The sequence below is a fragment of the Eubalaena glacialis genome, chromosome 1 (assembly GCF_028564815.1).
Source record: "Eubalaena glacialis isolate mEubGla1 chromosome 1, mEubGla1.1.hap2.+ XY, whole genome shotgun sequence".
NCBI classification, from domain to species: Eukaryota; Metazoa; Chordata; class Mammalia; order Artiodactyla; family Balaenidae; genus Eubalaena; species Eubalaena glacialis.
This window is the reverse complement of record NC_083716.1, coordinates 205,639,290-205,665,032: the sequence shown is the minus strand read 5'-3', so window position 1 is coordinate 205,665,032 and position 25,743 is coordinate 205,639,290. Positions and strand designations below refer to the sequence as shown.

General features: G+C 40.5%; 1 pseudogene; it reads right to left on the bottom strand.

The window, feature by feature from the left end:
- LOC133091839 (aldehyde oxidase 2-like) overlaps positions 1-961 on the bottom strand; it is a 61,162-nt pseudogene extending 60,201 nt beyond the window's left edge.
- Positions 962-25,743: the final 24,782 nt, after the last annotated feature.

Below are 25,743 nucleotides of genomic sequence, written 5' to 3'. Positions count from 1 at the left end.
GTGATGAGAAGGTAGAGGCCCTGCTCTGTCTCCTTCCTTGGGCCAAGCCCCCACGTGGGGCAGGCGTGGAGGTACCTGACCAAATTCCAGCTAAGCTCATGGGATGGGAAGGCAGAGGGGCCCTGGAGGAGAGGTGGCAAGACCCCAGAGAAGCTGCATGCCTTGGAGCACAGAATGGTCCCTTGAGAGACGCATGAGAGGAACAGGCCTGGCAGAAGGCACTGAGGGTTAACTAGTGGCCTGTGTGGACTGATGGTGAGGCCTGGAGTGGTGGCTGCCAGGGAAAAGTGTTGTGGAGTTTCCTCCTGCAATTCAACTGCAACTCAGGGAAAGAGGGGACCTGGAAATTGACTGCAATTACACGTCAACTAATTCTGTATAATGGAGACTCAACAGAAACATTAAGTTCAAAAAATAGAAAAATAAAGAGCGCTCCATTTCTTATCCTCCTGAATTTGAGAATCGGTATACGTTGCTAGAATAGAGGGCCTCCGGTATATCAGGCCCAGTGCTAAGGGCCTCGTATAAGAATTTAAGAGGTTCCTAATCAATGAAAGAAGCATCTCTCTCTTAATCTTTACAATAGCTCTAAAGACGGGCACCCTGAGGCTCAGGGAGGTGAAGTAACTTGTAGAAGCTTGTCCAGTAAAAGGCAGAGCCGACTTGGAACCAAGGCTGTCTGACACCGAGGCATGTGCCGTTAACCCCAATGCTTTACCGCCTCCCCACATTCCCAGAGGCCGAACCCGGGCGGACTGGATAACAGGCCAAATTAGCCTGGTTCCCAGCCTCTGGCTTCTTGTCCCTGATTGGAGCGGTCTCAACCCAAACAGGCCACAAGTGCTCCCCTCACATTAGAAGTTTCCTGTTGTCTCTGCAAACTATGGTAGTGACACCCAACCCTTACCTTCCACCTATTCACAAAGAAAACCAACTCATCCGATCTCGATGGGCAAGGCATTGCACCCGTAGATAAAGGTTCACCTTACAGCTCCAAATGGGAATGCTCTTTGGCACCAGCTGCAGAAATGAGCAGAAAGGATTTAGGTCCAAGCAACTGAAATCTCTCCCTGTGTGGAAGCAGACAGCCTGGAGCCCCAGAGAGCAGGGCAGGGGATGGAGACTTCCTTGCTTCGTGGCCTTTTAAGTCAAGGGCACCAGTGTGGCCCGGCCTCCTAGCTCATGCCTCACTTTGCCTCCCACCAATCCTGGCTTTGAAGCTTGCTCGTGAATAGCCCGCACCTCTTCGTGCTTCCTCGGAAGTTGGAGGGCTTCAGTGTGAAAACCATAAATAACTGTCTAAACTTAAACCCACTCTGCATGCTGCTTCCGCCCCAGGGGCATGCCCTGGATGGACTTCCACCTTCCCATGGAGAGCTAGCAGTGGGCTTTCAGAGACCTCCCACTTGCCCCAACGTTTTTCTTATTCTAGCTGCAGAAATGTCTCCTCATAAGAAATTGCATGGACAAGTCCAGTCTGTGCCCTGAAGCGGAGGTGTAGGGTGTTGCATCCACCCAGCACCTTGATGCCCTTCCTCCTTCCTCCTGGCCCACAGGATTATTCCATTGGAAAATAGTGATCCAGTCTAGGTAACCACTCAACAGATAAATAAACTGGGACCCACCTCTCTGAGCGCAGCTTCACCGCTTTCTCCCTTGGTTGTCGTCTCTGCCACACTGGCCTTTCCCTGCTTCTTGAATGTGCTGAGTTCGTTCCTGTCCTAGGCCATGGTGCATGTTACCCGTTCCGCCTCGACTTCTCTTCTCTCAGATGCTGGCATGCCTGTGCCTTCTGGATACTTGGGTCTGAGCTCTTCCCTGACCACCCCGTCTGAAGGAGCATGTCCATCACTCTCCTAACAGCTCTGTTTCGTTTTCTTCATGACACTCAGTCCTACCTGACGTGGATGCTTCTTCACCTGTTATTTGCTTTCTCCACTAGAATGTAAGCTCCCTGAGGGCACCACTGTATCCCAGGCCTGGAATGGTGCCGACCACAGAATAGATGCCCAATGAGTACCTGTTAAGTGACCAAAGAAGGCTCTTCATGCTGCAGTGATAGCAACCCTGTTCCTGTCCGGCTGTGGTTGTTTGTCCTTGTATCTTCCCTCCTTCTCTATTTACCATCAAAAAGCAGCATCAAACCTCCCTTCACTGCTCTCTCTCATTCCAAAAGCATCTGCAGATCCTACCAATTGCTTCTTTACTTTCTACTTAATAAACCAGGAAACCAGTCTCTAATCTGCTACTAATAGTTGTTGGCTTATCAATGTTCGTATCTCATTTTCCCAATTAGGTAATAAGCTCCTGGAGGTTAAGCAGCTGGTTGTTTCCCCCACCATGAAGCAGTAAATGTTGAGTCAGATTTTAAAGAAAGGACAGACATTGGCCAAGAAAGGAAGGACATTTTAAGCAGCAAAATTGAAAATAGCAGGGAAAGGAGCTACAAAATCTAATTCCTTGTGTAGCCTTGAGAAAAAGCATAGAAGCTAAACCAAGCAAGGTATGTGTGGGTGACAATGGGTAACATCAACTGGCTTTAGCAGACTTTATCTTTACAAGTAATTAAAAAATATAGTTATTGAAAAGAAGGGAGATATATGCATAATACATACATCTACATGCATAAACAGATCAAAAAACAAAAAACCCTACCCACCGATCTGGAACATCTGAATTCCTTGGGGTGTTTCTATGGTGAAGTCTTCTAGAGCACTCATGAACTGGAAACAACCTAAATGTCCAAAAATAAGATATAGATCAAATAACAGCACAACTATCTATAAACATGCCATGCAACCATTATGTCATGATGGCACTGGAGAATATTTAATGACATTGAAAGATGTTTATGTTACTAAGCGAAATAAGCAAGCAATACTAAACACATACATACCTGTACATAAAGAAGGGTTTAGAAGGATACACAATAAAATATTAATAATGGTTATGTATAGGCGATGGGATTACAGATGATTTTCTCTTCCTTTTTGTCTTATTTATATTTTCAAAATATTAAAGTAGGTCTTATTTTAATAAAAAAATTTTCTTTGAAATAGAAAAAGGGGGCTTCCCTGGTGGCGCAGTGGTTGAGAATCTGCCTGCTAATGCAGGGGACACGGGTTCGCGCCCTGGTCTGGGAAGATCCCACATACCGCGGAGCAACTAGGCCCGTGAGCCACAACTACTGAGCCTGCGCGTCTGGAGCCTGTGCTCCGCAACAAGAGAGGCCGCGACAGTGAGAGGCCCGCGCACCGCGATGAAGAGTGGCCCCCGCTTGCCGCAACTAGAGAAAGCCTTAGCACAGAAACGAAGACCCAACATAGCAATCAATCAATCAATCAATCAATAAATCTTTTAAAAAAAAATGTGAAGAAATAGAAAAAGATATAATTTACTTACTGAAGGCTCTTCACTACTATAAATCAATTTGATATTGCATATTAGCATTTGTCACACAAATTATAAGGCAAATGGAATAACAAGGCTGTCCCCTTCTCAGCTCCGGAGTGAAGGAGGGCGAGGGAAGGAGAGAGACAAGAAGGGCCAGGAGAAAGCCGTTGGAGGCCAGGAAGTGTCACCCTTTATGTCCCACACTCGACACTCTCTGTGTATTATCAAAACTAGGCTGGGGAGGTCCTTCATGTGCAGCCTCATGCCCAGAACGCCAAGGCACCCAGAGACCCAGAGAAGTCAGTTACCATTTTATTCAGTCCTTGCCTCACTGTGAGGTAGAATTTGAAGAGTAAGCTGATGATGAGGGCTCACCTATATTCTACCAGGCCACCCTCAGCTGCTGGTGGGATGTAAATCTCATCCAGGACCGCTCGGCAAGCATCACTCAGCATTCGGTTGTCCCATTGCCACTACTAGTAGGAAAGAGTGTAAACATTTCACAGAAGAAGCAGAGACAGACACTAATCTAATAGAGCAAGAAGAGATGGAGGGCAATCTGTATCCATCTTTGAAGTCTACACAAAATATCCTCAAATATCTCAATAGCTTTCTTTAGAATCTGATGCAGTGGTTCCCAAATTTTCCTACCAAGTCCTCCTTTTTTAATATTACTTTTAAAATTTTAATTTTTAATTGAGATGTAACTGACATATAACATTATGTTAATTTCAGGCATATAATGTAATGATGTGATATTTGTATATATTGTGAAATGATCACCACAATAAGTCTAGTTAATATCCATCACCACGCATTGTTACTAAATTTCTTTTCCTGTGATGAGAACTTTTAAGATCTAGTTTTTCAGCAACTTTCAAAAATACAGTACAGTATTATTAAGTATAGTCACCATGCTCTACACTACATCCACGTAACATTTATTTTATAGCTGGAAGTGTGTACTTGTTTAACGCCCTCCACCCATTTTGCACTCCATCTTCCACCCCACCCCACCCCACCTATGCAACCACCAATCTGTTCTCTGTATCTATGAGCTCAGTTTTGGTTTGGTTTTGTTTTAGATTCCACATGTAAGTGAGACCATACAGTATCTGTTTTTCTCTGCATCATACTTAGCATAATGCCTTCAAGGTCCATCCATGTTGCCACAAATGGCAAGATTTCCTTCTTTTATTATGGCTGAATAATATTCCATTATCCATATATATTTCCTTTATACATTCATCCATCAATGGACACTTAGGTTGCTTCTGTTATCTTGGCTATTGTAAATAACGCTGCAATGAACATGGGATTGCTTATGTCTTTTGAGTTAGTGTTTTCATCTTCTTTGGATAAATATCCAGAAGTGGAACTGTTGGATCATATGGCAGTTCTATTTTTAATTTTTTGAGGAACCACTATACTGTTTTCCAAAGTGGCTGCACCAGTTTATATTCCCACCAAACAGTGTATAAGGGTTTCCTTTTCTCCACCCATGTTATTTCTTGTCTTTCTGATAATAGTCATTCTAACATGTGAGGTGATAGCTCATTGTGGTTTTGACATGCATTGTGATTAGTGATGTTGAGCATCTTTTCATGCGTTTGTTGGCCATCTATATGTTTTCTTTGGAAAAGTGTCAATTCAAATCCTCTTCCCATTTTTAAATTGGATTGTTTGTTCTTATTATTTTTAATGTCATGGCCTGGGAATGTTGATTTACCTCAAATAGCTTGGATGAGAAAAACTACTAAAATCTGGGACTTTGTCTTGTTCACTGCTATATCTCCAGCAACTAGACCACATCTGGCACATACACTACACAGGTAATGACTGGTAAATGACTGAATTATTGATGATATTTGCAACATTTTTCACGAATGAAAAATGTTTGTATATAAATGAAATGTTTCTATATAAATGAAAATGTTTCTATATAAATGCTTTGAAAGCATTTATTTTACTTATTTTAGTATCAGAAAAAACTTGCACTAAGTTCTAATTGTTGACAATGAATATGATGGGTGGATAAAAATTACTGTAAAAGTGCTAGTTAGAAGAACTTCAAAAACTTACCATCCAAATGTTAGAAATAATGAGAATGACAGGAGGAAGGCCAATTAACCTTTTGGAATACTTCATCTTCTTTAAGCTCTTTAAGGACATCTTTAGTTGTCTTAGGACACAGTATTGGAAACATTTACTTATTTTTCAGGTTAATTAAAAGTGGAATTTTGAAGATAATATATACTTAGATTATCTTAGATTAATTTGTGCATTAATCTTATTATAGAAACTGCAACAAAAGAATCATTATATCTTGAAAGAGGTGGGTTTTTGGGTGATTTTTATTTTCTTTGTACTTTTTTGCAGTGCTTAAATTTTCTGCCATCTCTCCACTGATCTATGCTGATCTCAACTGCCTACCCTCACCTTTAACAACACCAGGGTGGGGCTCTCCCCGTCACCAGAACTACTCCAGCTTTTTGTCCACTCATTTTCTGTCTGAGATGATTAGTTTTTTCCTATTTCAAGCCCTTCCTTTTAGATGTAGAGACCTTTGAAGACCGGACGCTGTGTCTTTTAAATCCTTGGTTGTCTTCGGAGTTTAGCACTGTGCCTGGCATGTAGAGTGGTAGGTAGTTAATAAATAAATAATTGTATTTAAAATATTTGGTTAATAAATATTGGTTGACTAGGAAGTATCTTTATGGTAACGAACTTTCAGTTTACCAGAAACTTCCTGTAGATGATGTTGACTATAGTTTTACTCAATCTTGGCTAAGTTGCATCTTTGTCTGAAACCCCAAATTCAACTCTTCACACAAAGGGCTCTCCTTTTGCAGGGCTAATGTACCCTTTAGGCAGAGAGATAAGGCTCATGGAAATGTTTTCATTTCTTTTAAAATCAAAAGAAAAAAGTGGGTATAATAATAATGCATATATAACACTTAAGGCAGCCTGGATTATATTTATCCTTATACTGACACAGTCATTTATATTTTTTACTTTATTTTATCTTTTACGGAGGACGGGACTCATGAAGCAAAGTGCCTAGGGCCCACGAAGTCATACCATGGCCCTGATATGAAAGCAAATCCGATGGTCACCTGGGAATGCACCCCTTCCAATGAGCAGTCCCAGAGGGCTTTCTGCAGCAGCTGGTTGGATATGGAGAGGACACCTCTCCCTCGGAATCCTGTCTGCAACCCACCGCTCAGGGCGAGCTGGGCTTCCCTGTGGTGGGCGGCAGATTAGGGAGCCCTTACCTGAGTAGAGCGTGGAATATACACAGATAATACAACCTCTTCCGACTTGAGGCTGGCTTCAGGTGATTTCTTGAGGAAATGGCTGTCTAAAGGAATCTGCCGTTCTCCTTCTATTAGAGAAAATGACCTTGATTAGGATGAATTTATCAAATTGGAGAATATTCCCCAAGGGACAGACGTAAAGCATCTGGTGGAAAGAGAGAGTGCAGCTGGGAGCCAGAGATGTGGGTTCTCGGTCCCACTCCCAGGCTGGGTTGGCTGATGCAGGTTATGGAAACTCTGGGGCTTCCGGTTCCTCTTGCAGAATGGCAAGGTTGGACCCAATACGCTGACAACTCTTTTCTGGTTCTTATCGCCCATTATACACCACACAACATTTTGGCTTCAAAGAACTTTAAAGCTATTTGGAAACAACCTAGTACAATGTAGATTCACAAATAGGAAATGGGTACAATGGTTACAGTGTATTTCACAAACCAGAAAACGGAGGCCCAGAGTCCAGAGAGGTTAGGCGACCTGTCCAAAGAGCTATATATGGGACGAATGGCAGAGGTGGGATGCCTGATATATAGCTTTTTTTCCCCTTAAACAGTTTACCATACTCTCTTTTTTGATCCACTATAATTTTTAAAATTTGATTTTAATCAAAGAGAGGGTATCATATCAATAGACCCATGAGTAATATGCATTTGTCTTTATTTCTTTAAGTTTAAATCATTTTCCCTTGGCAAAGCTCAAGTTATCTTTGACTAAAGAGAGAAGTAATGAGTAATAAGCCCCACAAACTTGATTTTGCTTAAAATGAAAAGTACTACAAGGAAAATTTTCACCTTTATGAAGCTCCGAAATGAAATATGCCATAAGACTTTAAAATCACATATATACATCTCATTAAATTTTCCTTTAACTGCTTTGATACTAAAACTTGGACTGTGCTTAAATGTGGCCAAATAGTTCAGAAAAATTTTCAGGTGCAGTAACTTATCTGATCTACAAGATAGAGAACATCTGGAGAACAGGATGATTGATTGATCTCGGTTTCATCCTTATGTTTGAGGTAATGTAGATATAGCCTATACATATTTGGTGAGTCTAAGTTAGATGTATTTGGGTTCCTAGTTCCTAGTTTGTAGAAGGAGCTATATAACTGATGTGATAATTATAAAATAAAATGCCAAAAGCTTGGTCTCTTACCTTTAGATATCAGATTGATGGTAGCATTTCCTGCTGCTAAAATGGGATTTAGGTCAGAAGATTTAGGGCTGCTCACCACATGTCCTAAAGTCTAAATAAAAAAGAAAAGATGGCATTTTTAAAGCTACACTTAGTTATTTGACAAATAAGGAATTATGTATATAGAGATCTTGTGTAAGTTTTAAAAATTCCCTTCTGGGCTTCCCTGGTGGCGCAGTGGTTGAGAATCTGCCTGCCAATGCAGGGGACACGGGTTCGAGCCCTGGTCTGGGAAGATCCCACATGCCCGTGAGCCACAATTACTGAGCCTGCGCGACTGGAGCCCGTGCTCCGCAACAAGAGAGGGCGCGACAGTGAGAGGCCCGCGCACCGCGATGAAGAGTGGCCCCCGCTTGCCACAACTAGAGAAAGCCCTCGTATAGAAACGAAGACCCAACACAGCCATAAATAAATAAATAAATATTTTTAAAAAAATTCCCTTCTTTGCTTCATAGAAATATCTGGTAAACTTTGGGGGCAGCTAAATATAGTCAGATGACACATTGTGCAAGATTCCCACCCCCCTGACCCCAGTTCAAACTTATTGCTTGAGAAAATATTGGTTTTCCATGTGCAACGAGGAGAAAAATTTCTTTGAGAGCTGACCCTAGCATGAGTGTCCAATAACATGGGGGAGAGTGGAGATTGGAGCCTGAGGAAACTCTAAAGACCCGGGATATGTAGATTCACATTCAGATGTGTGCTGTGCTGCTGTGCAATGCAATTCTTCTTGTTGTCACAAACTGTCAATAAAGCTGCTTTGATACAGCCTTGAACGAGGACCTTTGAGGGGAGTTAAGGGGGAAAGGCTATGTCAAAAGGAACAATGTGGTGCAGAAAAAGGGACAGAAGATGCAGAAGGGGAAAACATATGATCGATTCTGAGAATTGACAGAAACAGAGCCAGAGACAATCAGGAGAAATGCCCTCCACCAAATCCTGCTGAACTATCCACCCTGCGTGGAATGGGTAGGAGTTCCCACCAATTACTCTTAAATCTTAAATAATGAGGAAACCTCAACAAGCTAGAAAACTGGGGCACATCCAAGTTAGACACCCAAGATACACATGTTTGGAAACTGACCTCGGTGCAAAGGTCTAAAAGGAGAACTAGCCAAAAAAAGAGTATTTAGGGAATGTAGGCTCTTATTTACTATACCTTGGCTAAGACATATTTCATAGACTGTTAGAGCTGCACACGGTCTTAGAGGTGGTCCATTTAGTTGAACCTTAATTCTTAAAATGAAGAAAGAGTGGCTTAAAGAGGTCAAGTGGCTTTTCCAAGATCATGCCACTCATAGATGACAGGCTGGGATTAGAATTTAGGCACAGTCAGACTCCAATACCATAATCTGGTGATACAATATGCCACTTCTCACTTTGGACACACACGTACACACAGTGTGATACCTCTCACTTTGGGCACATACACACACACTCATGCCCATCTTGTAGAGACTTGTTTGACATTAACTTGAGATTCTTCTTCAGAGTAATGTTTGCTAGCCTGAACAGAACTGTATGCCTGTGTATAAACGTGGCTTATTTCATATAACACTAGAGAATATACCGCCATGCTCCTAATCTGGGCTCCAGCAAGCGTTCTCAGGTGCTGCAGGGGAGCATGGTAGGTCTTTGTGTTCTCCTTTGGTTGCTCAGAAATAATAAAATGTAAGGCATCATTCAACTGAGCCAGGCTGTATCCTACACCTATTGTCACCCCTGAAAGTAAGGTCGTGGAATATAAACTTAAAGTGGACGGTAACAAGATGCATGGGCTGCTGGGAAACACTCTTTCAAATATATCTTCTCTTTTCATATTAACTTAGAAAGACAGAAAACAAAGATAAAGATATTTTTGGCAATTCGCTTTATTCTCAAATATTAAGTACCTGGCTTGGTACTTAATATTTTTCTCAGTCATGTATACAGTTATATATGCCTTACATTTTAGGACAACTCAACCACAGATATCTGAAATTCATTACATTGTTTATTCCCAATTTAGTGTTTTCCTGAATAAATTGATCAAACGTGAAATTTTCAGCCAAGGTCCTATAAGACTTTTAAAAGATCATTACACCTAAACGGGAGTTGACCTGCAAATCTGCATTACCCATTTGCCCCTTTTCCATAGTCATGTCTTCCTATTGTTTCCTTATCAGAACAAGAACAGACAGCTGCCTGAACCTTGGGTCGGTTTCATTTGCCCGTGTGCTTACAGGGAGTGCTTTGAGTAGTGATGTCATCTAGTTCATGCATCATCAGTGGGGGCAATACTGACCCCGAGGTGGTGAAAAAAGTCTTACTCTTTTTATGTATAAAGCCCTGATACATATACAGATATACAGTCTATCTGTGGTGTTAAAATTTCATGGAGGGATGATTAGAGAAAAAATGTCTGTCACTCCTTAGAGAGGCAATAATTAAAAGGTAGAGAAATACTGATCTAGTTCTGCAGGCTCTACCTGCCCAGTCCCTCCACCTCTACCCCACCCTAACCAAGTCCCTTCCTTCCAGCCCTCCCCTGTTCAGCCTGGCCTCCCCTTGCTCCACCTATTCCTGTGGGTCCATTGATACTGACTTTCCAACAGGCACAAAAAAAAAAAAAAAAAAAAAAAGAATGGGCAGACTGAGATTGGCAGATCAGAGGGGAAAGCAAAAAATTCTCCATTTGATTTCTGTTTACTTATTTGAGGTTTACTCAGATGTAGGATTTTTAGCTTCTATAACCTGTTATCCATTCACATGCTGAGTTTGGGTAGTGGACAGTGGGATATGTGTCTCAGATAGCCTTATCGAGTGCGTGACAAGGAAGGAATACTTGACTAGGCATAAGAAGACTTAGGATCTAGTCCTGACTTGACTATGTGTTAGCTGTGTGAAGTTGGGAAGTTACTTAAGCCCTTTGATTCTATATCTTCTTTGGGAGAATGGAGAGTCCAAGACTACCTGCTATGTCTACCTTCCAGGGTTGTCATGAGGATCAAAAGAAACAAGAAATGTGAAAGCACTTGGTAAATTGTGAAAAGAGTATAAAAATAAATAAGGTTGTTGTTTACAGTTAAATTTTCAAATCTTGTGGCCCATATCTTTTCTCTTTTTGGTGAATATGTATGTGTATAGGATAAGCCTCAAGCAAATTTGTGAATCAGGGAGTAATATCAGGCAAGAACATTTCCTACTGGTCAGCCAATGTCTTAAGTCTTCTTATTCGGTCAATCTCTCCATACATGGCTGAGCTATGTGCCATCTTCCCATCATTATGGCTTCTATGACAATGTAGCACATAGTGACACAGCTGAGTGGGTCAGTTTGAAAAAGCTTATAGAAGACACATATAGGTGCTCAATAAATGTTTTTGAATGAATAAATGAGGTCAGATATTCTATGAAGTTCTCAAATTAGCCCAGTGCATGTAATTGATTATTAACAGCCCACTAGCAGCCAATGGTTACATCTTATTTGAAAAAAAAAAGATGCATACCATCATCTGTGCTGTCCACAAAATATAGTTCTGGAAGCCCAACTAGAGATATAAAAACTGGATGGAATTCATCTTTGAATTTAATGCTGGGTCCTTAAAAGGAGAAAAGCATTTAAAGCAATCAGAAAAGAAAGACAATGGGTGCTAATATATGTTGCTGGCTGATAATTCAGAGCGAAAATTACAAGGCATCTCATTTGCAAAAGAAAACAACAAAACATTCTAAAGGATCACAGGTACCCACTAATAAAAATGAATCTCATTTATGAAGAGTTTAAAAAGAGACACAGATGTTTGGGTTATCTAATCTAGACTAAAAAACATGCCTAAAAACCACCTACCCACCGCAGTGTTCCCCCATGACGAGGGGGACTTTGGGGAAATTGGTTTTCAGCTCCAGAAGATCATTCAAGTTTATAGGGATGATCCAGGTTGTCCTCTCCCCTTGAACATTAGCCTTCTTTTGTTTGGATCTTCTGCCATTCTCTACAGGGAAGCAAAGCCAATAGGCTTTCAAGTAAGGCTGTTGAACTACATGGCATGAATATATCCACTTCTCTGGGTATCCAAGGGGCCTGCTCGTCATTTTAGCTTTCTGAGGCAACCTAACTTCTAGGTATCAGGAAAGGGTGGCCTTGTTTGAAACTGCCTAGATTGATAAGATCTGTGTTAGCATCATTGAATAAACATCATAAGAGGTGTCTGTCCATCAACAGCTGCATATAGAATAGAGCAAACTCCGTATTTGTGGAGTGAGTGCCCTGAGAGGAGGCAGCATGGTCGAGTGAAGTTGTCTTAGCTTGGAATGAAAGGGCCAGACTTCTTGTTCTAGTTCTGCCCTAACAGTGAGTCAGGGGGGCCTCTCCTTTAGGGATTAGATGTTTTGGTAGGACAGAAATTGCTTATAGGCAAAATTATCCTTGAAAGAAAAATCCCTTAAATCATTCACCTGGTAGAGTGTAAATGATTATTTTTACAACTCTGTATATATATATAATACATATTAATATATTTATATATTAACATATATAAATATATTAAAATATATATCTTATCTACATATTCATATCTATATATAATCTTTAAATACTAGGTGTGTCCAAGTTATCACGCTCTGAGGGGTGTGTAGGTGAGACAGGCTGGGACCTGGGACCCTTTGCTGCAGTGCTGCAATGTCTGCACCTGGACAACCTCTCCTTGAGCAACAAAATACAAGGAAACTATATGGGACTAAAAATAACTGTGTGAATGCACATTTGGGGCAAATTCTGGACAAAAGATACAAAGAGACCAAAAACCCAACTGCCTCTTTTGAAGAGCTGGGAGCAAAAGCAGGGTGCTGTGCATGCCCCCTGCACACACCCCCACCTAATGGGTGGGCAAACCACTTAAGCCACACCCCTCCCCAACCGAACCGACCCCTGGACACCCCCCTACCCTGACCCCATAAAAGGAACAAGCTCGCCCCCCCCTCAGGGAGCGAGCAAGCAAGGGAACCTGCTGTTTGTTCTCGCTCCCCTCTGCTGCAGCAGGGGCCCCAATAAAGCCTTGCCTGAATTTCTTGTCTGGCTTCTGATCAATTCGATTGATTAAGGAGGCCAAGAACCCTGGCTGGTAACACAGGGACTGAGACATTCTGAGAAGCCGGTAGAATCATATCCCTCATCTCATGCTGTCTCCAGAGCATAGTCATGGAATAGAATGATGGGCCTACCACACTATTTGTATTATTCTCTCTTCCTCCCCACTGAGTTGAGATCACAGAGGTTTATAGTAGGAATAATGAAATTCCATTATGATAAGTATCATCTGATTTTTACTTTACTAGTTTTACAAAATGCCTTTGACACATCTCACAGTGTAGCTGTGTGACCTTGGTTAAGTCACTTACACTCTCTGAGCTCAGGATCTTCAATGGAGGGGGTAGATCAAAGCACCTCTGTGGTCCTGGCAACACCACTCTCCTAAGCTGTCTGTTTTATATTATTCACAGTGGAGCTGAACATGTTTCTAAAAATGGGTTATCATGTTGGACACACTTCCAACTTTTAATATCTAAAGCTCAGTAGTCTCATAGTGTAATACAAAAAGGCTTATACCACATCATGTTATAAGACAACAAAAGTAAAGTATCTTACTATCAGTTCAGGAGGGAATAGAGGTTCCTGGGTTGGATCCAAGGGCTGGAATTCGTCTTCACTGTACAGTTTGGTACATATCTCAACAAAACAAAACAAAATACAAATGGAACTTCAGAGATGCTGAGACATGTATAGGAGTCTCTAAGTGTGAGACGTCAGAGTCAGAGCCTACACCTCTGACATTCTGGATATAAAATGCAGGTGCCAGAGCCACAGGGCAGCTCTGGTGGAATTCTTCCCACCCTCAGAGGACCCTGATGCTTTCCCTGGCAGATTTGCTGGGCCCTGGACTTCCTCTTTTGGCATCAGGAATTGGGTTTTAAGCTTCTGTGCTGGGTCTCAGGTAACACAGACAGAAATTTATTTGCCATGAGCATGAAGATGCATCACTGCTTTCATCCCCTGCAGTGCTAGTTGGGGGGTGGGAGTGGGGGTAAACCCAGATTAAGGCACAGAAAGTTGTAATGCTTCTGAAGGAAAACAGCCTTCTGTGGTGACTGGCTTCGTGAAAGTCATGGGCTTGCTAATTTGGGGGGCTTTTAAAGGCTGCTTATGCCCTGAATTCACTTACTTTATACTTTGCTCACTGAAAAGCATAGAAAGCTTGAATAAATTTGGATTGTTGTGGGTATTTTTCAATCAATCCCAACTGAATTAGAATATCAGGTACTTACTTTTTCCTGTCTATTTGCAAAAGACTTCTCTTCTTAGTCCATGCAACATTTTCCTGATCCTTTCATTTGACAAACAGTTGATTCCTTAGGAAATAATACAGTTTATAACAAATTCATTGCTCGATTCTTTAAACGCCAACCCGAGTACCCGGAACTGCCCAAGCCCTACGGGAGCTATGGAAGAAGTAATAGAGCTCATCCTTGCCCTCAAGGACTCTGTAATGGGGTGGGACAGAGTACAAGCTATTCCATCACTGAAGGATCAGGGAAAATACAGGGAGTGTGCAACCATGCTCCTGATAGGGCCTTGTAAATGGTGTCACTCAAGTCTCCGGAGAAGACAAAGGGGTTAGAGGAGGGTGGGTCAGCCAGCTAAGGCTTCCTACTGGAAGCAAGGTATATGGAGTATAGTTATAAGGTGGTAATTAGAAAGCCAAAAAGCTGGCTCTTCATCATAAGGGTGATACATGTGTATCTTTAATGAAGTCCTGGGAGGACAAACTGCCTTTAAGATTTCCCGTACACAGTTTGCAAGGAAGAAATAGAGACACAGATGTAGAGAACTAATGTATGGACACCAAGGGGGAAAAGCGGGGGGCGGGGGTGGTGGTGGGATGAATTGGGAGATTGGGATTGACATGTATACACTGATATGTATAAAATAGATAACTAATAAGAACCTGCTGTATAAAAATAAATAAAATAAAATTCAAAAATTAAAAAAAAAAAAAAAGATTTCCAGTACACAAATATAAATAGACTGAAAACCTGAGTTTATTTGGATGTTTTTGGAGCTATTCTGAAGTATTGGAGGAATAAAGTCCCAAAACATTTTGCCTTAATTTTCAGGATATTTCATGCCAACCCAAAGTAGTGTTTTTGGCCTGAATTCACTGTCAGTTCCTGCAACCCTCAGATAATTTATCATTCTTGTTTGCCCTTTTCATGTGCAGACATAGCCTAAGGGTCTGTGGCAGTTTGGAGACCTATGGTTTGGTTTATACATGGAGTCAAGGAGACCTGGGTTCTAGTTCCCACTTTAACACATACTAGCTGCATTGAATTTGTTAAATTAGGGTAATAAAACCCATCCCAAAAAGGTTTGTTAGATTTAAATATGTGACAGGTACGCACAGTATCTGACACATAGGAAGTGCTGCAGAAGTGGTGGTGGATATTTTTACTCGTAAGGTAACTGTCCACAGAGTTAAGAAGAGGTTTGGACTTTGAGACAACATTACGCACAATAAAGGGACTAACAAGTGGCTGAACGTGGGGACCCAGAGTGAGTGTGACAAAAATATCTATCGTTCTACAGATTTTGTCTCCAGGAAAATAGTAGTAGGTTGAATCGTATGGAATTGCTGTTTTTGTGAGTCAAAATGGTGGAATATTGGCCATGCATATCGTGCAACATAAATAGTATGTTACCCAGGATTTAAAATAAACTTGTCTGAAGTTTGTAAAGCTTTTTGAAATTGTTCATTCCTGGCTTAAAAGTAGATTTTTTTTCAAACACTTTTTAGTATTTGGAATTAACTTGTACACTTTGAATTGTTTTTGGTCAACCAAAATTACATAAAACTAATTTTTACCATAAAAAGGGGGTGATGAAAAACACCCTAACTGAAAACTTGTCATGAGGATGTCTCCTCTTGATATTTAATTTTCTGAAAACGAAATCTATCTCAAACAACGCCCCACCCCCCGCCATATATTAAAGCATTCTTTTCCAACTCCCTTCATCCTATTTGATTCGTTGATCTCGCAGCTTTGAAGGTGATTTGGATTTCTTTCTCACCGCATCCTTTTTCATCTAGAGGTTATGATTCTGGCAATCCCCTTCCCAAAAGTTATCTTTCTGGGCCCATATCTACCACACTGGTCTAGGTCCTCATTCCCTCACACGTGGGATACTGCACTAGTCCGTACCCTCATCCCCACCCTCTCTTTCCAGGCTTATTCTTCTTATAGGCAGGTGCCAAGAATTTTCCTTTTGAAATATTGTTCTTGTGTGACTGCTAGCTTGAGAACAGATAATGACTATATATTAGGTGTCAGCTTTAAGCCTAAATTCTTTAACCCCATCAATTTCTTAGTTGAATCTTGGACATCTTTCTTTTTCCTACTTCCATACATTTTCTTACTGGGAATTTTCTATTGGCCTCTCTTCACCCATCCTTTTATATCACTTTCTTTAAGACCTAGCTCAAAACTCTCCTTCTCCAGTAAGTCTCCTCTGTGTCTTCCCTTCCCACTCATTAATTCTCTTTAATCCATGTTCCTCTAAAACTTATTTACATGGTAGAGAGGATATATTGAGCTTTCAATATCTTGCTTTTCAATTATGTGTTTATTGTTTTTTAGTCTATATTGCATTTTCTTCAATAGACTTTGCATTTCTTGAAGACATGGACCATATACTTTACTTCTAACGATACTGCCTAATTTAGGGCTATAAACAAGATAGATGCTAAAGGTTTATTTTAAAAAATACCAACAGTGGCATTTAACAACTTTTAGTGGTTAGAAAGGTCAACATGGGGTTATTTTAGAGATAATTGACTGCAATAGATAATTTTATGCAAAGGTTTATTAACATGTTAAATCAACTGAAAAAATATTTTTTATTATAACTTACCACACAGAAAGTTTTTCCACTTTCTACAGTTGGTCGGTATCCAGTAAAACGGCACAAATTACTTGATTAAGAAGAATCAATTTTTAAGGAATGATATAGAGATATATTGCATATGTGTGCTTCTTTTCAGTGGAATAGCTATATTAGTAGTTTTTTACTTTTTTTTGTTTCCCAAACCAGCAAAATGGCTCTTTGAAACAGAGATGTTCTTCAAAAATAGATTGCACTTGTGATTACATTTTCATTCTGAAATATCACAAAGATGTCTATAGTTTTTCCCAATCAGTTCTTCCTGCCTTATTTCCCACCCCTGCCCTAACTCACATAACCTGTGCCACTCCCCCCCCCCCCCATAACATCTCATGTGTGGCCTTTTGTTAAGCTTCTCTCATGTAGTTTCAAATGTCCTCCTGGGGAGAATGTGTCCATTTGTCAGGGCTGCAGCCTGCCTTCTCCATGGAGGCTGCTCTAACACCCCAGCCAGGGCTGTACACTCATTGCCTGGATCCTTCTGCAGGCCCATCGCTGACTGTGTTGGAATAGGATCATTTACACACATGCCTCATCTCTCTCATTGGCTCTTAAGCTCATGGAGAAAGCAAGGATTGTCTTAGATGTTCTTGAATCCTCCCAGTACAGCAAACTGGGTGTTCAATAAGTACCTGGTATTGTTTTAATTAGTCAGCATTTCAAAGTATGGTGGAAAGGATGATGAAACCACTGTCTTTTAAAAAAGTATATTCAAATTTTGAAGCCAGTATAGATGACATTTATGAAGAGCTTTTAATAACATGGGAAAATTCTTATGTTAGACAGTTAAAATTGTATATATAATATAACATTGTATACATGATTGTCCCAAGTATTTAAAATAAGCCAACAAAAACTATGCAGAGAAAAGACTGAAAGAAAATAGAAGTATCTAATGCGGTTGTCTTCTAGTGGCAGAAATATGAATGAGTTTTTTCCTTGTCTTTTACTTTTTTTTTTCCTTTTTCATAATAGGAATGCATTATTTTTATTCTAAAAATAAATTTAAGATTATTATGTCCAAATACAATTTAAAAATTTCAGAAGCAATGTATATGTGTGGACTGGGCAGGTTTAGTCAGCCAGAAGTGAAGTGTTGTGTGGAAACTTGATGCTAGTGAGTCATGTGGAAAAACCGGCTAACAGGTTTACTCCTTTTTTTTTATTCGAACAACAATTGTTTAGAAAGAAACTACATGCACAAGAATTTGGATTCAGATTCCATATTTTATCTTTCCTTTTGCTAAGAAGAAAGAATATAGAAGTGTGTGAATTAAAAATGTCTCTTTGGAGTAGAGAAAAGTTGAAATATCTAGAACATAACTACATGGCATGAAATTGAAGTATTTAAGAGGCAATGGACACCTTCTCATTGATAAACTACAAAAAAATTTAAAGGTTAGAGAGAGCTAGTACCAGAGTTTTTTGGTTTTGTTCTTTGCCACATAGTCAGTGCTAAGTCTGAAAGCCCTAGTAAAGGCCCACCAAGGGAAACTAATAGCATCCATTGCAGAAATTCTTCTGATTCTAAGGGAGAAAAACATGGAAATTCAAAATTTTTCTTTCTTTAGTTTTGAAGGGAAAAACAAGATTAAATGAAGTGGTGATTTATATCAGCTGATCCTTTTAGAAGGTACGTGCCATACCTAATTGCATTCCTTTGAATTTTATTTTATTTTATTGTTTTTCTTAAAATATGAACATAAAGGTTATCAGTGTGGCTAGCATTTATAATTCTAGAAAGAAATCAAGTAAATGGAGTTTGAACCAAAATATACTCTCCAAGTTATCCACACCTAGAATAAGTTATCTATATAATTTAGCCAGACTTTACAATGCCATCTCCTGGTGGTTGTTATGTGAGTTATAGGCATAGAATCTGGGAGAAAATAATTCATCTCTATAAGACTATCTGTGCATATGCAAAGAAACATACAAAAAGTAAGGCAAATCACAAGATCTTTGGTTTTCAAAGCTCTAAATGTCTCATTAGTGTGGATTATTTTATTAAACAAAAATTATCTACTGTTCAAATCTCGTCAGGTTTAGTTAAAATTATGATTGAAACCATAGGCCAAAGTTTTCATAGTACTTAATGAAAAACTGAAAAATTTTGAGTGTAAAAGTTGATGAGAGATAAGGGAAAATATTAGCAAATATTTATATTCTAGTTACCATGAAATTTAAGTTGAAATTTTACTTTGCTTTAGTCTGTATCTTTTCATCATAAAACTGAATTTCTGTGTAGGTTTGCTTATTGAAAGGGACAAAGAGCTTTCTTATAATGTATAGAGTTTTGCTTTCACGGCTTTCTTCTAAGAACTAGTAACCAGTTACCTTGAACCTAGTATGTTTGTTACAGAAAACTACATTTGTTAGCGTGCTTTTTTTTTGGTAGTAAATTGTGTTTGTTCATTTAAATTTGATAGCTATTTTGTCATAGGAGATTAAGTTGCTCACCAAGCTTATCTCTGATAACTAATTGCTGTCTATGGCCTCCTTGATCTTATAATGAACCCAACAAGAACATAAAAAGGTAAAGTATCTGAAATCTATCCTCTTTGTAAAATTAATTTTAGTAAGTAGAGTTAATGAATGATTCTAACAGATTAACTTTAAAAATAAACCAAAAAATCTCATTCTTCTACTCTACCCAAATTTCTACTTTTGGAAAATATTGTATTAAAAGTGTTAGAAACAGCCTATTTGAATGCCTTTGCAGAGTGACAACAGGCTCCATTAAGGGGGAAAGGTTTGTAATGAAACCAATATTGCTCAGTTCTTGGCATCAATGTTCACAAAATGAGGATAGCCCTTCCTAGAAAGAACTTGGGTCAAGGTAGGGGCTAAAGAGGCCTACATGTTGGCCAGGTGCCTGGAAACCCAAAGCTGTGCCACAGCTTCTCTCCGTGGCTGGGGCCTCCCTCCCTCATTACTTGGACACTTGCCACCGGCGGTCCTGCCTGCTGAGGGCCGAGAAGCCTCACCTCCAAGAGCTTCAGTTATCTGCTCATGGGTCTGCTCTGGGTGGTTCCTCAGCAGCGTGTAGATGGACATCACCATCCCTGGGCTGCAGAAGCCACATTATGTACAGTGACACTTGGCAAGTCTTTCCTGGGAAAAAATGATGCATGACTTATACTTTAAACCTCTTGTTTCCCTACCTTGGACACCTTGGACAAAGCTTACATATTTAGCTTTCCAGAGATAACTGCAGGGTGAAGTATGCCACTCTGGAAGAATAATATTTCTATTTCTTGAAATCATATGCTCCCCCCACCCAAGAAAAGCCTACTGGCAGGTATTAGTTAAGTCACTTTATTTTCTAGACTCTGGTTTCTTTACCTGTGAAATAGGAAGTATAGTTTAAGGAACAAGTAAAATGCTTTGGAATCATGCTCATGTGAGATTTGGTCCTTACCGTACCTCATTAATTGTGGGATCTTGGATGATTTACCTGACTTTTCTTCATCTTTAAAATTAGAATAATAATGGTGTCTATTGTACAGGATGGTTGTGAGAATAAATGAATGAGTATATACGAATCATTTAACAGTCTCTGGCAAGTAAATTTCATCCTCTTCTTCAACTATATTATAGAATTTTTGATGGAGTAAATGACAAAAATCTATATAAATGCTTTGAAAATTGTTTAGTGTAATTTAGTGGTGTTGTGCCATTTATATATTTAATTTATGCACATTTGACTTTATGCATTTAAACACAACAAAACAATAAAAAAAGAGAGTGAGAAATAGAATGAGAAATGACAATTTACTTTGACCATTCTCTCTAAAGACTCAGTCCATGAATAGATGGGAAACATGACTATGTGGGTCCCACCATGTGTATCTGTCCCATGTGTCTCTCCATGAGTTGAGGATGCTCAACTCGCTGGCCTGAGTGTGATTCAAATGTTTTTAAATAAACATTTTTCAAACAGCATGACCCTTAAGATGAAAGCCAAATACTTCACCTGTGGCTCAACTGAAAGGAAAGACATTGTTTTAATGCTAGAGGAAAACATGGCTGTGTTGGATTTACTGCAGGGGGCAAGTTGTTTCAGATGTGTCATATAGACATGGCTGTACATGTGCTGGTAAATGTTTAACAACTGGTTCTCTGGGAAGAGTCCTTATTTGTAGCTTTTACCATTTTTAGTAATATACATACTTCCATGGAGGCTGATATCAAGCTTCCAATGTGATGTCACTGAATGTGGATCTGGAAGAGAAGCGCAGGGGGATACCTTTACATGGTATTTCCACGGTGTAGCTACAATAGACATAAATGGCCTCAAGAGCATAGGTAATAGAAAAATGTAGTAAAATAATTAGGCGATGATAAGTGTTGCTATTTATCAACTTTGTTTTTAACATTGTTTACTTTTAAGTTTGTATAATTTTTAATAACGGCTGTGCTTAAAGAACAGCTCATAAAATCCCTGGACACTTAACAAGCAGCTCTCACATGCCAGTACGAGCCTGCTCCAGGACACTACTGAACTATCAAGTACTATCAGGATTTGAGAGGAAGAACTCTGGTCAGCTGCAGCATTAGGTTGCTTCCATAACTGTTAAGGTGATGAGCCAAGTGTGGAGTAAGATCTTAATAAGATCAAGAAGTCATTAAGTTTCTGGTTGAAAGACATGCACGAAGTGCCCATCAATGCAACACATTGTCAGAGGAACATTGTCTGAGCCTCCGTGTTCTAAACACAACCTTCTAGGGGAAGGAATTTCAAGGGAGATTGTGGAGATCCATAATTTTTTTCTATACCCTGCTTTTAAAACTTAACCTCTGAAGAAACTCTTATTCTAGTATATAAAAGTAACATTGCAAGTTCTTTAAAAAGTCCTCTAAGCTTTAGTAAATGCTTTGTCATTTTAGTTGTGCTTTTTTGTAGCATGGTGTTCAGCTACTCATGAGACATTTGGGGAGCATTTGGGGAGTATTTGTATGCACAATTAGCCTCTTATTCATAGTTCGGTAATTTTGAAATGTGGTAGACAACTAGTATCGTCTATAAACTTCTAGTTTCCTATCTCTTTTTCTTCTCTTATCAGATTGGACTGTCCTTGTTTTAGTTTAGGGCAAGGATGAGAATGAGAAGTTAAGATATATTTTTAAAAATGAAGGAATCTTGGTTTATACACCAATCTCTCTCTTTTTATTTTGGCCGCGCGGCAGCCACGTGGGATTTTAGTTCCCTGACCAGGGATCGAGCCTGAGCCCCCTGCAGTGGAAGCGTGGAGTCTTAACCACTGGACCACCAGGGAAGTCCCTATACACCAATCTCTGAAAAGATCCCTACCTATGAAGCACTAAATCTCACAAAATGAGAATTTAAAAGCACAAAAGATTTCAAAGTTGGTGATCTAATTGAAGTACGTTAGATTATGTAGGATGCCTATATCAACATCTGCTCCCAATCACATTGCGCTCTTACCTGCACGGGGTGAATCCTGGTTTTGATGCTTCCTACACCTTTCACTGTGGTGAGAGCAGCCCCATACAGACAGCAGATGGGCAACAGGCATGCTGTAACTGGATAATGGCTGTGATGGGATTTTGTAAAGAGAACACATAGGAATCACAGGGAGTGGGTAACATAATTCAGGGAGTAATTTCAGTCTAGGAAGAGTCATGAGACTGTATTTCCCTGAGAATATAGAGAACAGTAGATATAAAACCATAACTTTTTGGAAGTGTAAAAGAAAGGACTTACATATGGCTGGAGTAGAATGGTAGAGAGAAATGGAAAAAAAGAACAATGAGTTTTGCATAGGACCTCCAAGAGACACTCACTCTCCATTTATTTTTCTCATTTCAGAGAAAGAAAGCTTTTTACTCATCATAAGATGATATACTGACTTATGTAAACCACCATGGGGTAATTTACCCCAGTGATTCTCAACTGTGTGAAGTTTTTAAAAATACAAATACTCTGGTTGCACGCCAGCCTAATTAAACCAGAATCTCTGGGATGCAATCACTCCATCACTTTTCAAAACTCCTCAGCTGATTCAAATGTATGGCCAAGTTTGGAAGCCACGAGTTTATGCCCCTGTCTTGACCATCTCTCCCACACTAGAGTCTGTATTGATGACACGGCAGATGTGTTAGCACTAGATTCTCATCTCACTGGTTGGGAATGGGGTCCAGGCTTCATTAGTCCAATTTAGTCTCTTGGAAGAGTGCTTGGTGTACAGAGCAAGAGTGGACCCTGGGTTCACTGTGCAGTTTTGTTTTTTGTGTCCTCCAGTCCCCCTCCCCCATTAAGCTTACTTCCTCTTAATGTTATCTCCCTCTGCTTTTTTCTCTCAACTTTTCCAGTGTTCATTGCTCTCCTGTCTTACCCTTACGCCTCCTCCAGGAAATAGAGGCAAGAGTTCCCTTCACCGCCCAGCCCACCCCTACTCATCTATAGCTGCAGTCAGCCTCATCCCCATTCCAGGCCGGGAGGGTGAGGAATCCCCCCACGTCCTCCCCTGTGTTCTGGATCCCATCTATTCTTGTCTCCCTATGGACTCGCTCCATTATCAATTTCCTTCCTAACCTCTTCCTTTCTAGGGTCTCATTTCCCTAAATTCCCTTGAATTTAGAAGTAAGTTCAAGTGTTTGTTGTGCTAAAAATAATCCCCAAATCATTGTCTCTCTTCAGCTAATAGCCCATCTTTCTCCCCTTCTTAGTCAAGTTTCTTCAAAAGCTGTCCAAGACTTCCTGGCCCTCTAGTCACTCCTGTCTGTACTTCACCATCTGTACCTCGCCTTCTAGCCCCACGTCCCTGCTGACAATGCTCTGGGAACAATCTAATGGCTCTGGGCCACTCCCTGGTGTATCATACTATTGCACTTCTACCATCTTGGAACTTTCTCTTCTAGATGTTCCTCTTCAACTCTGGCTACTCCTCGTTGGTCTCCTTTGTGAGGGAGTCTTTCTTTGCCCATTTCCCTGTCTGTTGTTCTACAGTGTCCTGCACTTAGAAGCTCTTCTCTGGTTCCTGCTACATTCCAGACAACCAGGGCTGAAAACTTGCCTTCACCACTAACTGGTCCTCATGACATTGACAAGTTATTTAACCCTCTTGCCTCTGTTTCCGCTTTTTTCAGTATAAGTGATACTCAAGCCTATCTCAGTGTCGTTTTGGGGACTGAATATGATAACATATGTAAACTACTTTGAACAGTGCCTCACATTCAATAAATGTTAGCTATTTTTATTATCATGGTTAGTATTTATGTTGATAAAGTCGAATAAACTACAGCTCCGGATGAGACCTCTTCTCTGAATAACAGACCTGTCGACATAGATACCTGTGGACAATCCCTCTCAGGTGTCCCATAATTACTGCAATGCAATGCGTCCAAAGCTAAACTCACCCCTTTTCCCTCCTCTGCTTCTCCTCCTCCTAATCTGTGAACAGCATCACCCAGGGACCTAACACAAAAACTTGGGAATCATGCTAGACAACTCCCCCACCACATTCAATTAGTGAGCAAATTTACATTTTAGGTCAAGGTGACCTAAAATGCTCAATCATGTAGCATGATTTGAGGTCTCACTCAGCCCTTCCAGGGGAATAACTCTTCTAGTGTATGTTGACCTAATTCTTCTGCCAGGACAATGTATCACCTCTTTGTGTTTAAGCCATTCTTGCCTGGCCCACACTCTGAGATCTCCTGCTCAAAAGCAAAGGAAGTAGCTGTACAGCAATAGAGAGCGTGGCCCTGAGAGATTGGCACACAGGACAGATATGGGAAGAAAGTCCATGGGAAAGATCTGGAGCTTGGGAAGTTGCAGGAGAGCAGGCCTGGAGGTCGTGTGAGCGCGATGGACACCTGGAGAGAGGAGAGGGGACATATGGCCAGGAAGTGGAGGCCCTGCATTCTTTCCAGAAGTGCTGGGGCCAACACAAAGGATACTGGATCTTCTTGGTCTTGGGGTTGTATCTTGACACCATGACGGTGCAGGCACCACAGCCTCCTCCCCTGCAACCATACTTCATGCCTGTGAGGTGGACCAGAAGGAAGGGAGTCAAAGAAAAGAGGGGCCCAGGCCGCTCTGCTTTCAGCAGTTTTCTTCTCCGGATACTGATAACAAGTAAGTCGTTTTCTGGAGTCTCCCACCAAGATTTCCTGCTTAGAGAGTTGTTCTACTTTTTTGCATATAAATGAGCTAACTGATGAAAGGGGAGAAGAAATCCCTACAGACCCACACTACACTGCTTTATCTGAAAACCCCGATGCATTTCTGAATGCAACATTTTCTGGATTTTAGAAAGATAGTACAATCGCCCTCCAGGTGGGGCTAGTGTTTGCAATCAAACACTAATGTTTCTGCAGTGAGTCATATGTATACTCACACATGCCAGTTAGATCAGAGTCTGCATCCCAACGAGTATGAAAAAGCCTGTTGAATTCAGGGTTGTGGACAGTGGATTCCGGACTCGTGTTATATTATTGCCGTGAAAGTGCTGGGAGATGGTGTGTGTGTAAAACTCAGAAACCCCCATCGGGAAGTTAAACTTTCCCTGGTTCAGCAATGTAATACTTTTGCTTTCTTATGGGATTCGAGAATATCAATTGAATAATCTTGGCTCCTGAACCAGTAATGTCAACAGCCTCTGTGTTCCCTTTCCCTGTAAGACGCTGGCATATTTTCACAAAGAAACAACAAACAATATATGTAAATCCCCTGCTATAGGTTCTATTAGAATCTACTGGAATTTGCTTGGGACCTTTTCTGGGTGAGGTTTAAAAAGGACTTCATGGGTGCAGATTATATTTGGCTTGGGTGGAGGTTGAGACTGATTTCGTCTTGGAAGTTGCTGCCCATGAAGAGGTAATACCGGATCAGGACACCTTG